Below are 19,075 nucleotides of genomic sequence, written 5' to 3' on the forward strand. Positions count from 1 at the left end.
TGTCCGTCCCCCAGGGAGGAGGTCACATATAGTTCCTTGTAATCGGTTCCCTCTTTCCTACCCACTCTCCCTCTGCCCTCCCAGTATCGCAACTCTCACCACTGGTCCTATAGGGCTCATCCGCCCTGGATTCCCTCTATTTTCAGTTCCTATCTGTACCAGTGTACATCCTCTGGTCTAGCCAGACTTGCAACTGACCTAACTTTCAAAGCATCAATTTTCCTACATTATATTCACTGATTAGAAATATCATGTAATGGAAATGCTCACACAATATTAAGGAAGAGGGATGGGTTAGATGCTAATTCTTAATGAGAGGTGAAGTTCTTGATGAACATGTAAGTCTAGGAATGCTGCTATTGTCTTTACTGAAAAATTCAATCTTTCACAGAGAAATTAAGTCATTTTTTCAAGGTCACATGATAATGAGCGACAAATTCCCAGTTCATAGAAATGAGTTTTTCTTACATTTTATTGAATATAAAATAAATGTTAGCACATGTTTTCTTAAAAGTTGTATGATTTTCTATGCCCCTTGTATTATAACCTTATTCCTTGATGTTACAGGTTTTTGTACTATTATATCTTTCCTATGCATCTTTTCATAAGATCTATCTTGATTTTTCTTCATTTCTCATATATACACATATATTTAAGAAGATTTGTTTGTTTGTAGTTCGAAGGATTTCCTGTTGTTCTCTGTGTGTGAATTTTTCCATTTCCAGATAAGCGGTGTCATCTGTACAATTTCTGCACAAAGTGTAACATCTAAATGTCTACATTGTAGGATTGTTAAAGCAATCACAAATATTTTCTGGTACACTGACCTTTTGTTTGGCTTTCATTTATGTAACCACAATTTTCAGCACTTCCTAATGAATAACAGACAATGATTTGATGGCTAAAACAAGCCGATGACATCGGAATGTATTACAATAGCTTGTATGAGATCGGGGCACAATGCCTCTTATCTCTGAACCACAAAGGGACAGCTGAGTGCAATAGCCGTACAAATAAAATCTCACGGGTATTGTGACTGTTACATCACTAGACGCTTTGATCAGTAGCGAATATTAATGTTCTACATTTAAAAAGTTATCTTTGTACTGTTTTACTCAGAGGAGGTAGCTGCTACACGTCATAAGATAGAGTATGAATAATTTGACTTTGTAAACTGGAAACTCTAGATTTTAGGTTTTCTAGAGCATTATCGTCACCAGTATATCCATCTTTGGGGTGCCATGCTTTCTAATTTTCTCCATATAAAATACAACCCTGTCAGGCATATGGAGTCAGGGGAGTGTGCAAATCATAGCATTTTGGTAAGAAGGTCTGAGTTAGCGTGTGTAGATCAGATTCAGTAGATAGTTTAAGAACCTAGTTAGGCAATGAATGGAGAATAATCACTGCCATCAGGTTGATTCTGACCCAGAGCAACTCCAAAGGGCCTGTAGCGCTGCCCCTGGAGGCTTCTGAGACTGTAACTCTTGAAGGGATTCGAAGCGTGTCTTTTTCCTGCAGAGCAGCTCATGATGTCGAATGGCCAACCTCTCAATTAGCAGCCCAGTGAGTAACCCACTATGCCCCAGGGCTGCTTGGCTGGAGAACGGGGCTGGGACCTGTCTTGAACACATGACAAAGGATTCAGGTTTCTAATTCTAGTTCCACCAACTGCATTTCTTCTATTGTGGCAGTTTTCCTGCCGCGTCTCCATCATCCTTTCAACGGTTTTTATTTCCATCATCTCTCCGCTCAGTCTCCAAAGCTCCAATTTCCATTTGATTTTCAAACAAGAGAAATGTCACCTGGGAGGGGAAACCTCACTCACTGGCTGTACTACAAAGACATTATCCATCAATAGACTAACATTAGGTCATTCTACTAAAACCTTTTCACCGTCTTTATTGATTTCAGACCACTCCAACTGCATAACTGTTAATTCTTCCATTTGTCCAGTCAGGCCACATTTCTCACCCTGTTCTATGGATCATGTGCCCCGTGTTAGCTCATCTTCCGTGTCAAAGCAAAAGACTCTCACACTGCACCTGTGGATTGTCCCACCTGGTCACTTTCAGCTCAGAGACCTAGCTCTAAGAAAGACTAGAACTGTCCATAGGGTGGCATGCATGTTCAGTCGCTGTGTTAGTCTGGGTAGAGAAACAAATCCACAGAAACTCATGTATAAGAGAGTTCTATATAAAGTTAAGTGCACATCAAGAAAACCCCCCAACCCAATGCTGCCCAAGCCCACAAGTCCAACATTAACCCATTAACCCATATGTCCAACACCAGTCCACAAAGTCCTCCATCTCACAAAACAATCACAACGATGCTGACTGCAGGAGGAAAGCCGAGTCAGTGAATGTGTAAGCATCTCAGCACTGGCAGAGGTCTCCACACGGGTGCTCTAGCACCCAGGGCTGCATCGGGGTTGGTCCATGTGGCTTCTCCTTGGGGATGTCTTGCAGGAAGTGAGCCTTGCCAGCTGAAGCAGGAAATTGGCTAAGGCAGCTGCACCCTGGTCCGACCATCAGAAAGCAAGAGACCCGAGAACTAGAAAGGTGAGGCTCACGGAGCCATTTATCTCTTGGCCCTTCAATTAACCCCACATGTATTTATCAGCCAGGTTGGCACACTAACTACCTCAGTTGCTAAGAAAAGGATTGGTGTTTCAATAAACCAGCTGTTCTGGGGTAGAAAGACAAAGTGGTTTACCCTAACTTAAAGAGTCACAATCAACTGAGGGCTGTGAATTTATGGGATTTTCAAGCAAGTAGAATGCTACATCCCCCCCCCCCCCTCCACCGCCATGAAGCACTTACAATTAGCTGTTTTACATCCCACTGTCACCAAGTCAGGAGGTGTCTTTTCATTTCCATTTTTGCTGTAGCTAGCACATGGATTTCTTTACTCGGTGCCATCAATGCAATTTAATTGTGAAGAGGAATTCAATTTGGCAATTGAAGAAATAACTTGTTTTTTATATTTTTGGATATGTAAAACCATGTTCATCCAGATTTTAATATTATTTTACAATAAAATTGCAAGAGAATATGCTCTTAAAATTGGCTTTGACATTTGTTTATTCTCTAGTGGTATCAGATGTTTCTTCTCTTTTTAAAAAAATTTTTTTGGTGGAAAACATCTGGACACCTCAGATATTTAACATAAAATCAAGTGACTATCTTCACAAATTATTGGAGCTTTACAACAAGCTTATGGTAATTCTGCCCCACATAACACAACAGATTTTCAGACGATCAGATTTTTAGAGGAAGGTGGGAAGGCCTTAAAGGTTAACTCAAGAGATGGATGGATGACTGTTGACCTGGACGAATGAAGAAAGTATGGCCCACGTCCAGAAGCTTGGCAGAAGACTCTGGGATTGCCATTGACGTGATAGCTACTGACGTTGAGATCTCACTTAGGTCAGTGTTTTAATTTTAGGCGGACGTCTTGGCCTCGGCAAGCTTCCAATTCAATGGGTGCCCAGAACCTCGCATGCAGATCAGCGAGCTGACCTTTCCATCAGCTGAACTTTTAAAGGAAGAGTAAAACGAATGAAGATCCTTTCATAGAATGAATAACAACCATGTTTAAGTCTTGGATTTATGAATACAATCCAGGTAACAAAGGCCAATGATAACGGTGGCTTCTGCGGAGATTGGCGGAATGAAATTCAGTCAGAGAGGTCAGCTCAGAAGGTTATACAAACTACTACTTGGCGTCTCAAAGGACTAATCCTGATTGGTCTGCTCGAAGGACCCAGAATGATTATGTGAGGCTGTTATGAAGTTTTAGGAAAATTGAAAAATGCCTCCGTGGAAAAAGGCCAGGAAAGTTGTGCTGAGGACTTTTCCCACCATGGAAATTCACCTGCCCGTTCTTCAGCACAGGAAGGTCTCCTGTGGGACTGGCATTAAGAAACCTTACCCTTCCCACCCTGCCATCCTAATCTTCCCCCTTCAGGCTTCTAGGTTCCCAACACTCCAAATATTTAAAGGAACACTACTTACGTCCTTTAAGGTTCCCAAATGGTTGTTTTCATGTGGTGTAAAGCAGAGTGCAGAATTCTTCATGGGTGGGTTAGAGAGATGGAACTATGTCCTTCAGAAATGGATAGATTTAGATGGAGGATATGTTCAGAGATAATAGAATTTTGATATTTCTGTTTAATAACAGTTTTGTGACTTTGTTACAATACATTTTCACTTACCCTTGAATGTCACACACTCGGCCTCACATTCTCTTGATCAAAACTGACTCCCAACTGTGGAGCTGCCATTCCATGCCTGCTCTGACGGCCTTCACCTTGCTGGAAACTTGTCCCCATCAGACACTGCCGTATTTACTCTGCTCCAGGGCTCTTCTGATGTCTCAGATAGGGGTGTCCTCAGATAGGGGTGTTGGCCCAGGCTGCTGGGTGTATACTTGGAAGTGTAAAGGAATTAACAGCAAAACCCGACCAACAAAGAATGGGGATGCAAGAGTGGACAGATGCCTCTGCTTCACGTGGATAACTTGGGAGGCACTTTCTATACTGGTCAGGAGGTCCCGGTGAAATCAAGCCCACGTGGCATATAGATATATCAGTAATGCACCTTTATATGTTCCCCCTTTCTCTGGTGGCTCACTCTTCCCCTTAGGAATCAGCATGGAAATAAACTTCTTGTGTTAGTTTGGGTTGCCTAGAGAAACAAAACCAGACATTTATATATGTGTCAGAAAGAACTTTATATCAAGAAGCAATTGTAGAGCGAGGAAGCATCCCAGGACAATCCAACTCAAGTCCATGGGTCCAGTGCTAGCCAGAGTGCTCTTCGGGCTCACGTAGCTGCAGAAAGGTGAAGCGGGGCGCAGAGAGATGACCGGTCGGTGGGTGCAGACTCGCGTGGATCCAAGGTCGGTGGAAACATGGCAGGGTGCCCACAGCTCTCCAGGTTGATGGGCCACGTGTGGACACCTCTGGAGGTGTCCCAACCAGGAGGAAGGCAAAGGGCAAGAGAGAAGAAGAGAATTTCCCACTGTCTTTCTTATAGAAAAGGCTATGCCCCCAAGGAAGAATCAGCAGGCTATGACCTGATTACTAGATTGGACTCCGCTCCTGCACTTTCATCAGGGTCGAGTTGACATAACTTCTCATTGCCACATGCACGTAATGTAAACCTTTAGGCTGGGATTCTGGAACAAACCACTCACCGATCAACTAGCAACAAGGAAGCCTGGTAGTAAGTAGATGATTCCTAATGATAGCCTATTCCATATTGAATGTCACATTAAAAAAAGACTCACCTGTGGTAGAGGAAGATGAAGCACAGGTGGGAGACGAAGCTTTTGGCCATACGATAGCTCCAGCACCTACCTAAAAAATATGTGAAAAACGAAAAAAACAAACACACTTCCATCGAGTCGATTCTGATTGATAGCTATCCTATAGGACCAAGTAGAACTACCTCGTGGATTTTTGAGGCTGTAACTACTTACAGGAGTAAAAAGCCCCTCCCCCCGCCCCCCATGGCAGAAAGCTTCATTGCTCTTCTGTGGAGTGATTGGTGGATTTGAACTGCTGACCTAGTGGATTGCAGCCCAATGTGTAACCTACCTGGGCTCCTAAACAATATGCCGATCATGGTAATTTGAAGGGTTGTGGCATTGTGGCTGTGGAAGTCTTGAAGAAAGACATTCCGTGGCAGTCTTCAAGAAAACAAATCACAAGCTTTGTTCAGCCAGCCCTCAGCTCTGAAAGCTATAAAAAGGAAGGTGCCATCTAAAGAGATCCTCTTCTCTGAAGTCAAAGGTCAGACTGTGCTGAAACTGACACGACACCGTAGCGGGAAAAGCAGACTGAACACACAGGAATGACTGCTTCTCTATGCTACAACGTGGGTCAGAAAAGAAATGCTAAGACTTGGGACGGGGCCGTGTGGATGGATGAATCCATAAAGACACGGGCCTCCAGATTCTCCTGAGCACTCTGTGGCCGCAGATCAGGCATCGTGCTTTCTGGAGAACATTCATCACCCTTTCCTCGGGGACCAAAGGCCTGACCTGAGTAGATGCCTTTCCAAACCTAATGTACCACTGCCCCAGGTTATGAAACACTGTGCCTGCAGGTATGCAATGACATTGCTACATACAAACCTAGAGGCTTTATGATTGCATGAATAGTGAAGCTTACCTAATGCTACTTATCTTGGGGTATAGGCAGGAACATTTCAAACAGCAGCAACAACAACAACACTGTTTTCAGAAATGAGTTTTGTTATCCCAAACATTAAAGTTCAGGGTTTAATGGGATTAAATTTTGTGTGATCTGTTGTTATTCTTCTCATTTGCTTATTTTGCAATTTGTAGACCAGCTATAAAAGACAATTTTTAGGTTGAAATCTTGTAATGCCAGGACCTCATGACTGATGATGGTCATGTTGCTTCACATCTACAATATGGTCTGTGAAATTGGACATTGTGTAATGTGGATGTTGTCTGAACACCATATTGTAGTTTTGGCCTGCTTTTTCTTAAGCATCTTGAATAAGCTTCGTGCCTTGGAAGTGATGGCCAAAATGCTGACAGGGAGGCACCGTTATGTATGGTCCTCAAACCCGGTCTTCAGCGTTTTCTCCATATCGGATGTAGGATATGGAGAAAACATTTTCTTTTTTGTTTTTCATACTAAAGAAATGTTTTATTTTTTTAATATATAAGATTCCACAGTCTCTAGGGTTTCTTTAAACGTTTCATGGTAGATTTACACATAATTTAAATGAAAAGAAACTTAATTATACGCAGTTTTCTGGAACATGCCTGAGACCTCTCACATGTTCCTTAGCCTTTCAGCTTTCAGTGGAGCTGATTTTCTTTCTTTCTTTTTTTTTTAACATTTTATTAGGGGCTCATACAACTGTTATCGCAATCCATACACACATCAATTGAGTAAAGCGCATTTGTACTTCATTCTCAAAACATTTTCTCTCCACTTAAACCCCCGACATTAGGTCCTCATTTTCCCCTCCCTCCCCGCCCCCCCCTCCCCCATGAACCCCTGATAGTTTATAAATGGGTATTTTGTCATATCTTGCCCTGTCTGACGTCTCCCTTCATCCACTTTTCGGTTGTCTGTCCCCCAGGGAGGAGGTCACACACAGTTCCATGTAATCGGTTCCCTCTTTCCTACCCATTCTCCCTTTACCCTCCCTGTTTTGCCACTCACACCACTGGTCCTATAGGGCTCATCCGCCCTGGATTCCCTGTATTTTCAGTTCCTATCTGTACCAGTGTACCTCCTCTGGTCTAGCCAGACTTGCAAGATCGAATTCAAGTCATGGTGGTGGGAGCGGGGAGGAAACATTTAGGAACAGTGGAGCTGATTTCCATGGATGCGGATGGTCAGGAAAGTCGAGTGGGACATGCCCAAGTCTTGAGCAATAGCACCCGGCGACTTTCCACCTTTGTGTTGTTTAGTAACTTTCATTTCACTTCCAAATCCAGACTTCTCCTTTGGTTTCTTCCGCTACTACTCTAGCACTGATTTGGCTGGATTTCTGAGCCAGGATGCACTTCATAGTAATATTTTAGAAAGAAAATCAGAGACACATGAGATAGGCATGATTCAGGAGATGAGATGTAGTTGCCTGTGAGTTGAAGCATACACTGTCACAAGGTAGCATTTTAGATAGAATGTATAGTACATACATAAGCCAGTAACATAGGCATTTCTTATGACCACCAAGCCATATAAATTATAGATAATTAATGTTCTATAACACAACACCACCACTTCGTAGACAAGAGGTAAAATATACATGTGGTGTGTGGGAAACTGTTGCATTTGCTCACTGGGATTTTTATTATAAACTTATGGGGCCTCAGACATACATATGATCCGATATTGCCTAAATGGATATTATGCGGGTCATAACTAGACTTACATATTCTTTTCATCTTGAGCTTTATCTTCCCCAGATTTTTACCATGTAACTATATGAACACAGGGTTGGCATCTAAAAGTCATTCTTTCCACGTAGCTCATGTGGACGCAGAAAATGTCATAGAATCTTTGGATCCATCCCCATAGCAACAGGCAACTGTCACCAAGGACACTGGCAGCTTTGCTCTCTAAGGAAGCTTGCCCTGGGTCTGAGATTCAAAGCTACCGCCTTTGCTAATATTCACCTTTGGGGGCTTTGTGATTTCTATGGAAGTGACCTGCCACACACACTTGGGATGGGGAATGTCATCGGAGCTTCCTCACTGAGGAGGCAAGAGTGGCTCCGGGAAGGGCGTGCGCAAGGCTAAGCGACTGGAAGCTTTGTATGGCTAAGGCACTAGAGGAGCGCATGAATGGAAATAAACAGAAAACCACAAATCAGGCACTTCTACCCGGAACACGTACACACTCAGAAAACAAGCACAGAAGAGTGTAAACAGTCACTCTGCACACTCACACACTGACATGGAAGGGTTTATTTTCTGTCCTCTGGACTGTGAAGTTGGTCATGGAGACGCAAGCCACAATCACTGGTTTCTTTTCCACCAACTGGCTGTGCTGTTAGGGATATTAGCCAGCACCACTGTTTGTCTGTGTCTGAATCCTGATTCTTTTATCCCCTTTTTCATGGTGTGACACAAGGGAAGCAAATTATTGGAGATTTCACTCCAAATACTCTGTGTAAAGAAGCATGATCTTGTGAAATGGAAACCAATGGAGAAGGCTGAACAAAGGAGCGTCTCTTAACATGTCACTGATGTAAGAGCCCCCAATACAAGAATTTAATAAAAGAAATTTAAGGGGTTCATTAAATTAGCAACAACAACAACAACAACAACAACAATCAAACATCAATGCCACTCCACTCCTATCTCCACCCCCAGCCCTGGGGTCTGCAGGTCTGCACGACACTCTTGCTTCTGTAAATCTCTCCAGGTGATTTTGATAGGTGACTCTGTTAGACAGGGTTCTCTGAGATAAAACCAAATTGCTGATAATTTAATATATTTATTTATAAAGATAATTAGATTTATAGCACAAAAATGAACAGTTAAATTATATACAAATAGAGATATAATACAAGAAATGAACAGTTAAATTATGAAGTACAAATGGCTCGGTGCAACTCACTCCCATGAGAGAGAGTTGTGAGACACTAGCAGTCCTTCAAGTCTAGTTTACTGCCAGGTCTTCCTCTCTATATAGAGCAAGCTAGGCTATCTCAGCACAGCAGCCAATCACAAGGCAGGTCACCAACTGTCAGTCCCCAGCTCCAGAGATGTCTTAAAGGGACCTCAACTTACAGCGACACAGTTCACAGGCTAGGCGTCCCACAGGTAGTGTAGCCTGTAAATTGAGGCACAGAACAAGCCAGGCAGCCACACACTGGTCCGATGATCAAAGAGCGAGAGACAAGAAAGACGAGGCTCACCAAGCCATTTATCTCTCTGCCCTTTAGTTAATCCCACTTGTGTTTACTGGCCAGGCTGGCACAATAAACTATCTCAGTGACCAAGCACGGTTGGTTTAATCAGATAGATTGTTAACATTTCTTTTGATAGAGAAATTTTTTTGCTGCACCCATCCATTGTGTCAAGAACATTTGTATATATGTTGCCATTATCGTTTTCAAAGCATTTTCTCTTCACTTGAGCCCTTGGTATCAGCTCCTCATTTTTTCCCCTCCCCACCCTCCCTCCCTCATGAACCCTTGATAATTTACAAATTACTATTTTTTCATGTCTTACATTGTCTGATGTCTCCCTTCACCCACTTTTCTGTTGTCCATCCCCCTGGGAGGGGGTTAGAGGTAGGTCATTGTGGTCATTCTCCCCCCCACCTTTCCCTTCCCCTCCTGGTATGACTACTCTCAATATTGGTCCCAAGGAGTTTATCTGTCCTATATTCCCTGTGTTTCCAGCTTTTATCTGTACCCCAGTACATTCTCTGGTCTAGCCAGATTTGTAAGGTAGAATTAGGGTCATGATAGTGGGGGGAGGGAGGGGAAGGATGAAGCATTAAAGAACTAGAAGAAAGCTGTATGTTTCATCAGTGCTATACTGCATCCTTACTGGCCCGTGTTCTCCCCACAACCCTTCTGTAAGGGGATGTCCAATTGCTTACATGTTGCCTTTGGGCTTCCACTCTGCACTCTCCCCCTCACCCACATTATGATTTTTTTCTCTAGATCTTTGATGCCTGATACCTGATCTCATCGACACCTCACAATCACACAGGCTGGTGTACTTCTTTCATGTGGGCTTTGTTGTTTCTCAGTTAGATGGCCGCTTGTTTATCTTCAAGCCTTTAAGATCCCAGATGCTATATCTTTTGATAGCTAGGCCCTATCAGCTTTCTTCACCACATTTGCTTATGCACCCCCGCTTTGTCTTCAGCGATTGTGCAGGAAGATGAACATCTCAGAGTGACAGATTATTAGAACAAAGTGTTCTTGTGTTGAGGGAGCACTTGAGCAAGGGCCCAATGTCTATCTGCTACCTTAATACTAAACATATACATCTATTTCCCTATCACCATATATAAATATATTTACATATATACATGCCTGTATTTAGATCTCTATAAATGCTCTTTGCCTCCTAGTTCTTTCCTCAATTTCTTTTTACTTTGCTCTTGTCCCACTATCATGTTCAGTCTTCATTTGGGTTTTAGCCTTCAATTGGGTTCAGCCTTCAATTCGGTTACATTGTCCTTGATCCAGCCCTGCCAGACCTCCTACACCCTCTTCACCAATGATTTTTTGTCACTTGCTGTTCCCTTGTCCCTGGGTTTGTTAACACCCACTTCCTTTCCTCCACCTCTTGCTCTCCCATATCTCCCAGAACTGTAGTCCCATTGTTCTCTCTTCAGGCTTGTTTATCCCACCTATCCCATCCAGTAGACAGACACACAGTGACAACAATATGCACAAACACAAGACCGAGCACAACAAAGCAACAATAGAAAATAAAATCAAAATACACTGGATAGTTTTAAAGCATTTTGAACTATTTGCACACATGTTCTTAATTTTCAGACTGATTCCAGTAATGGGGAAGATACTGCTTACTATTGACCAAAAAGAGGAAAAAGAGGCATCGTGTGTTGTAACTCAATGCCTCAGCCACATTTATGGCATGCATGCAACCCAATTCTTATAGCTGACATTCTTCTATTATTGCACACCACCTTTATCAACATCGGGAGGAAGATGAGGCTTTCTCCGCCCAGAGTTACAATCTCGGAAGGCCACAGGGGAAGTTCCACTCTGTTCTATACGGTTACCATGAGTCATACTTGACCCGATGGCAGTGAGTTTGATTTTTATGGTTATCAGTGTCCATCAAGTATTTCAGGAAACTTGTAGGTAGAAAGCAGGCTAGGTAAAAGGGGGTGGTGCATTGGGAAGGAAATGGTGGGGAGAGGAAAGTTGACCGGTGTTTTGCAGTTGATGATGGAAGTCATTCCTCATTGCAAAAGGTAGTGGGCTCCCGTGCGACTTACACAGACTACCAAGGGAAGGACAACACCAGGGGAGGAAGAGCTATCCTTTCTGGGCACTCGGGAGGAGCGCAAGTTGCCTAGGCAAGTTCCTAGGAGGTAGTCTGAAGAATTCCAGGTGAGAAATGAAACTACCGACATCTTCTGGTCTGGAAGGCATGAGTCCCTCATGTATGAGTATAATATAAAAGGCTTGATTTTTTGCCTGTGTAAATCAGTTCCAGAGGGGCTTATTGTATATTTAGTTCTTGCAGACATTAGATAAAATTTAAGGGCATAAAAAGTAAGCGTGGGCTCACCTCTGGGGGACATGGCGACCTGCAGGTAAGGTCTATTTACTGAAACTGAAGAAGGTTAAATATCCATGGTTAATTGGAACTACTGTGTTGAGGTCAAACTGACAGTGCCTCAAGTCTTGTAAACCCAACAAAACTTAGTCTCATCCATTGTCAAGAAGGGCTAGCAGACCATTGGCTGGCACTGTGTCTACTTTCAGAGGGCATTCCCTTGTCTTATTGGTGAGTGTGTTGTGAGCGGATGTGAACTAATTGGCTGGATCCAGTCCCACTCTACTCTGCAATGGAACAAAGGTGTGTGTGTACGCGTGTGTTATTATTCTCACTCTTTTACTTATTCAAGTTACATCAAAGAGCTGCTTTGAAACATTTTTAGAAAGAAAAATAACTTAAGAATGCATTTTCTTCAGAAAAGTCTGTCCTTTTATTTCACTAGATGAAAGTTAAGCCAATGCAAATTGCTCTGTATGCCTGTGATATTTTCATCAGTTTTAAATAATTTGCCGTAAGACAATAACCTAAGTTGTCTACATCAACCGTGTTTCCCAAGGTGTCTCCCTGGGTCCCCCATCCCAGCATGTCTTTCTACTTGGTTGCCTCCTGCGGTTTCCCATTGTCTGCTCATTTGCACATGTATTTCCTTACATTCTATTTTAAGACCCTTCAATAGAACACAGACCTAAAGCAAATGGGAAAAGAATAAAGTAGTAGCTCAAATAGTACAGGTTTTTCATTGGTGTTTCATTGCCATATCAGAATTGATAGTGATTGCGAAATTTTCTTCTTAATTAAAATCTAGTCAAGGAAAGGACCAGTAAAGTAATGTGCCAGTAGGTCATTTTCTGTTCGGGACTAGTGGAAGACTTCCCGAATGTCGAATACATACGAGAGGGTACACTGATCTGCAATCACATTCCGGTCAGCTGTCAGATCTATAGATGCCAGGAAGTAGTATAGATGTTGGAATACTTCTTCAGGCTTCCTCAATTTGTGGATACAAATGGTGTCACATTCCGCGCAATTTTTCTTTTGACCAATTATTCTTTTGCCCTTACTGCTGACACAGGACTTCAACCCTGCTCTGAAGGAAAACTATGCTGACAGCTGCCTTTGTGAGATTGTCCTCCATTCTTAGCCCTTTCCTGCACCAGAAAACACCTACAGCGGTTGGTGTATCGGCTGTGTACAGGTTTCCTTCAGGAATTAGCTTGAACTGTATAGGATAAAGTGTAAGTGTGGCAGTTATATAAGGTCCTGCCAGTTTGAGCGAAGGGGTGGAGTCTAGCCTGTCAAACAGATCATAGCCAATGAGGCCTCTGTGTGGGCATGGCCTTCTCCTGAGGATTCTGGGAACTCCTGTCTTCCTCCCTGGAGGCAGGATCCACACTTGCTCTGCTTCACTATTCCTATTGACAAGCCACATGGAGCCATGCTGATGACGGCCAGAGTCATGGAGCTGGAGGAGCCATGTGGAGACCCACACCATGCCTGAGATGCTTCCACCACCTCTGGATGTACCACTGGCTGGTGATCTTCCTGCATTCAGTCTCATTGTACGTGCTGTGTGAGTCTCAAGGGGAATTCATGGGTGAATATCAGACTGATGAGCTAAAATTGAAGTTATGGACTTGATCTGGACTGGATTGGGATGTCTTATTGATGTATCATTGCTTCTTGATATAAAGTTCTCTATTCCCCATATATGAATGTCTCTGGATTTGTTTCTCTAGTCAACTCAGACTGAGACAATAAGTATAGATCTCTCCAACCCAAAGTGGTTTGGTTAATTTACAAAATAACTATTGTATACTATAAAATACCAGGCATGACTTACTAAACTTAATACTTCATTTAATATTGATATGTTCATATTCAAGAAATTATTAAAATGAAAAAATGATCATCCTCTTTACATTTATAACAAATAGAATAAAATCAACTCTGTAGTGTTGATAGTGTCTGAAGGCTGATTAAGTTTTCTATTGGGAGGAAAGAAAGCTAAATGAAAACTGAGCACAGGCCCTCTCTGGGTCGGCCATGAGTTCCATCCCTAAGTGTGTCTGCAAGTGCAATGTGTGGATAGTTCAGCGCTGGTCCATCTGGTTCTCACGTGGCCTTCCTTTAATGCAGGAACAGGCTGATGCCTGTCAGGGATTTTTAAAGCCACGTGTCAGCAAGTAAAGGTGATTGTGATAAACAGTTTGTTGTGAGTAGGCCCTGGGTCAATCATTTCAAAGTGGAGGCAAATTTACATAACATTAAAGGACCAGTAGGCGTGGTCCACCTTACTTATCCGTCAATTTGTTATGCTGTGGTGGCTCAAGTATTGCAGTGAGGCTGGAAGCTCCACCACCTGTTGCTCTTTCCAATATCAGCGGGGTCACTAAAGGTGACCAGGTTTCAGCTGAGTCTCCAGACTAAGACCAGACTCGGCAGAGGACTGGGCAGGGCACTTCTTAGGGACTAGCCACTGAAGACCTTGTGACGTTGCCATAGAGTGCCAGAAGACGAGGCCCTCAAGTTTGAAGGCACTCTAACGATGACCGAGGAAGAGCTGTCACTCAAAGTAAATTTGACCTGAACATCAGGGCGATGGGCACTACTCAAGTGAAAAGAAACACCGTAGCCCATGCAGCAGAAAGGTGAGTCTCTCTACCTCCATAAACGCTTCCTGTCCCAGAAAGTGACAGGGGCAGTTCTGCTGCCCCTGCTGGGTCTCCGTGAGTCAGAATGGACTCAGTGGCCCTGGGCTTTGTTGTCTGTGACCATCTGCCTAGTGTGTCCCAACGGTTCTCCTCACAGCTGCTTTCCGAAGCAGGTGTTACCTCGCCTCTGAATACACCGTTTAAAGATTCAAGGAGGCGTCAGGTAATCTGCCCAGGGCGTCCTCGTCCTCGGGGAGGGGGAAAGTCAAGATTCAGAAACAGGTTCAGTGGTTATTGCCTTTGTATCCAAGTTGCTTCTTGAGCGGGTTTGGAGGGAATTGAGCATTAGAAGCAGGCAGAATATGGTCATGGAAAGAAAACCCTGCCCTCAATTGAGGAGAGAGGGGGTTTCTTTAGGCTTCAGTGGGTTTCAGCAGGCTTACCCTGTGGGTGTGCCTCCCTCCCGGGTGGAAAAGTCACTGCTCACGTGGTGTGACCGGGAATCCCGAGAAGACGCCTAAACCAGTTACAAACCATACCTGGGTCCAGCCTGCTGGAGCCGTGTCTGGGAGGCCTTTTAAAGTGGTGTCTTGGAATGAGGGCCGATTCGTTTCACTAGAGACTAGTTAAGGCCAGCTTAAGGGGATTTGAGGCCCTTTGCTGTGTACTTCCTATTAAGAGTAAAACACACAGCAGGGGTGGGAGCTGGTGCCAGGAGGCTGGTCAGGACAGAGTGGGCTAGAAAGGGAGAGGAGCCCAGGGATTCCGGCCCCAGAGCCCCAGGTAAGGCTGCGGAGAAGACACATGAGGCAGGGAAGACCTCAGAGGCCCCGTTTTGCCCACTTCATCATGCATTCCACCGTTAGCACTCTTGACCCCGCCCCCTTGATTTTCCAGAGAGCTTCTCTAGAAGTTTCCTTTCATTGTTAAGAGCAATGCATGTTACTTTCATTGGCCAGTGTTGGACATATTCTATGAGTTCTGATTCTCTATGTTTCCACTCTACAAACATACCATCACTCAACAACAAAACACAATCACATTAATACAAGCTTCCTTTTGAAAGTTCATTTACTAAAACAACAACAACAACAACGATTCAAAGACACTTGTTACTATTCTTAACCTTGTAGCGTACTAACTTTTTTGCACCGGTATTTGGCAACTGTGCCCTGGAATTCTCCTGTTGTTAATCACAGGACTGGCAGCCCACGGTCCGCCTGATGCTGCTGCCGACACCCATTTCAAGCTCCATGTACCATAAATAGGATCCCGGCCCCTGCTGGCTGCCTCATTATCGTCCCTCAATTCCTCTCTGCATCGCACCTATCTGGCCAACCAGTCAAGCATGCCTATAATTAATGTATGTTCTTTACTTTTTCTGTCTGGGTGCAATCTGCAGTTTCTTCCTAACAAATTAGGCTGGTGGCTTTATTTATTTATTTTCCTTTTTAGCTAGCTCTGAAATCTGCCTCCCAGCATCCTCTCTCCCAGCGTGACAGTCTGGGACCTCAGGCAGCACATGGATGGGCACACGCGATAAAAGAGTGGCGTGCCCTGCCTGCATTTATAGGGGCTACTTTTTTACCCCTTGGGCTTCGTGGCTAACAAAATGATCAACTCCATCTAAGTTTTGCAGTTTTTCTTAGATCCATTTTTTAATGGTAAATGAATCCACTTCCATCAAGTTGTTTGACTCACACCTCCCCAGTAGGCCAGAGTTGAAGTGCCCCTTGGGGTTTCAAGGCTGAACTCTTCCTATGGAAGCAGACTGCCACATCCTCCCCCCACACGCCAACTCATTCACGTCATCGGGTTGATGCCGACTCTCGTAGTGACCCTCTCGGTCAGAACAGAACTGCCCCTGTGAATTTTGAGACTGTAAAAATGGTTATGGGAGTGGAAAGCCCCGGCTGTCTCCTGTGGAGCAGCTGGTGGTTTCGAACTGCAGACCCTGCAGATTGCAGCCTAATACTTAACCACTATGCCACTGATGGGTTCCAATGACCTACTTTAGAATTAGAAGCTACTTAATATGGATCATATTTAGTCTAGGAACAAGGAACTAATCATATCAATTAAGGAATGGTTCAGGTGTCAAGGTTTGAGATGACAGGGAAGGGCCAAACTTGCCAACCGGCCTTTCTAAGGATGGCAATCTCTGGCCTTCGTTGTTGATTCTTTCCTGAAAAGACCTCAATCAACTCATCTGGCATCCATAAAAATGGGAGAATAATATCAGCTAGCTGCCTTACGTGATTGTGAGGCTTAAATACGATCGTGTATGTAAAGCCCTTAAAGTTTAGTTTCTAAAATATAATCCAGGCTCAGTCCATTGCTCCTTATAAAAAATAGCCTTGTGCTTTTAATGATGATTCATCGTGGTTTTCATCACCATCATGGAAGACGTAGAGGAAATACAGAGAAAGATGTGAGTAAGAACACAGGTTTAAAGGTGTTCTTTGACAAGGAAAATGGGTACCTCTTCCTTAGAAAATAAAGAGAATTCAGTGTGGTTCTAAGGTGGAAGAAATCTGAAGCTTATTTTGCATGGCTTAATCAACTTGTCAGGAGGAAGTCAGCCTTTCCCAATAAACTCAGTGTTGGGAAAGAGCACAGTTCCACGGCTTATTGCAGGGTATCAGTAAGCGGGAGAGGTCAGTGTGCACTCAGCTACGTGGAGCACGAGTTGTCCTGTGTGAGTTTATTAGTTATGTAGGGCTGCTATGACAAAATACCACAAAGCGAGCGACTTTAAGAACAGGAGTGGATCATCTCACAACATGAAGTCCACACCAGGGTACTGGCCATTTTGATTCCCTTGGAGGCCCTGAGGGGAAATCAGTTCCCTGACTCGCTCCTGGCTTCTGGCAGCCCTGCGCGTTCCTTGGCTGGGTGTTCCGTCAGTCCACAGCATCCTTCCTCTGTCCCAGTCTCTGTGTAGCTTCTCTACTTTGAAAAGGATTGAATAGGAGCCCTGAAGTAGTTATTGTTGGGCTGCTAGCCACAAGGTCAGCAGTTTGAAACCACCAACTGCTCCTCGAGAGAAAGACAAGGCTTTCTACTCCCAGAGGAGTTATAGGCGCAGAACCCCACAGTTTTACCCTGTCCTCTAGGGTTGCCATGCGTCAGACTGGACCCAATGGCAGTGAATTTGGTTTTGGGATAATGGCCCTGATCATTGCCATCTAGTCAATTTTGGTTCACAGTGACCTTGTAAGACAGAATAGAACTATTCATGGGGTCTCTTTATGGAAGCAGCTTGCCACATCTTTCTCAGAGACTGGCACATCATTTGGCTGTGGAGCAGCTGAACACTTAGCTACTAATCATATGTAATTAAGACCACGCTACTCCAATGTGACCTCTGTTAACATCTTCAAAGACCCCATTTTCAAAAAGAAGTACATTCACAAGCACAGGGATTTGTACATCGGTGCACCTTTTTAGGGAGACAAAACTCAATCCATCAGAGCAATGGGTTCAAAGGACACCAGCTGATGGTTCTTTCGCTAGTTTGGAGGGAGGGAGATGGGACCGATGCCACACAGCATGTGGCATGTAATTAAGGTGACCAGACGTCCCGCTTTTGGCAGGAAAGTCCTGATTTTTGGCGTTTTTAAAAAGTCCCAATATTTGGAAAGAATGCACGACAAGCTAGGGAACGGTCTATTTGGTCCATTTTTTAAAATCATAGACCAATTTTTAAAATCATAACCCCTCCCCCCCAGGAAATCTGAAATCTGAGAGGTCCTTCCTTACTACCCACCAGTGGGAACCACTCAGGCCTGCTAGCTCGGCTCTGTGCACGCTGGGAAGGAAATTCAAGCCAAGGGGAGAAGGCAGCCCACTCCTCTCCTGAGATCACAAATCAAACTTGAGTGATGGTTTTGACATCACTTGCCTCTTTCGAGGTTTCTGTTTATTTCTGGACCCCATTCCTTTTCTCTTTTCTTATCCTTTCCTAACTCACATATACATGTTTTATCTTTTCTTAATGTTGTGAATTTGTGAAGTTCTCTAGAGCAGATCATCAGTTATAAATTCAATAATTAATATACATTTTGTTTCATCTCACTGATTGCAATGCCCTTAATATCACACCATTTACCTTACTTCCTGTTTCTTTGCTTCCTGCTTCTGTTCCTCTTTTCTTTCTAACCCTTATGAATGTTTTCCTTTGGTAAATGCTGTCTTTTTTATCTCAAATGGCTGATTATTCGAAGGTATTCTGTTTCCTTTATAGATTGATCTGTTGTTGGAGTCTTGAGATGTTCTTGAAATTCAAGTGGGGTCGACTCCAGGTTCTATTTTGGTTCTTGGGGACATCTGCTGTCTCCCTTCACCCACATTTCTTTTGTTCATCCCCATTGGTTGGTGTATGTGTGTGTGTGAGGGGGTGGTATATGTCAATAATTGTGATCAGTTCCCCCTTTCTCCCGCTTCTCCCCCTTACCATCCCCCTACTGTCATGGTATCACTACTCCAATTACTGTTCTTGAGGAGTTAATCTGTCCTGGATTCCATGTGCCAAGAGATCTTATCTGTACCAGTGGACATGCTCTGGTCTAGCTGGATTTGTAAGGTAGAACTCGGGTCATGATAGTGGAGGGGTCGGGTTGGGAGAAGCATTAAAGAACTAGAGG

This window comes from Echinops telfairi, unplaced genomic scaffold (genome assembly GCF_000313985.2).
Source record: "Echinops telfairi isolate 266 unplaced genomic scaffold, ASM31398v2 ScPeMD7_3;HRSCAF=10, whole genome shotgun sequence".
NCBI lineage: Eukaryota > Metazoa > Chordata > Mammalia > Afrosoricida > Tenrecidae > Echinops > Echinops telfairi.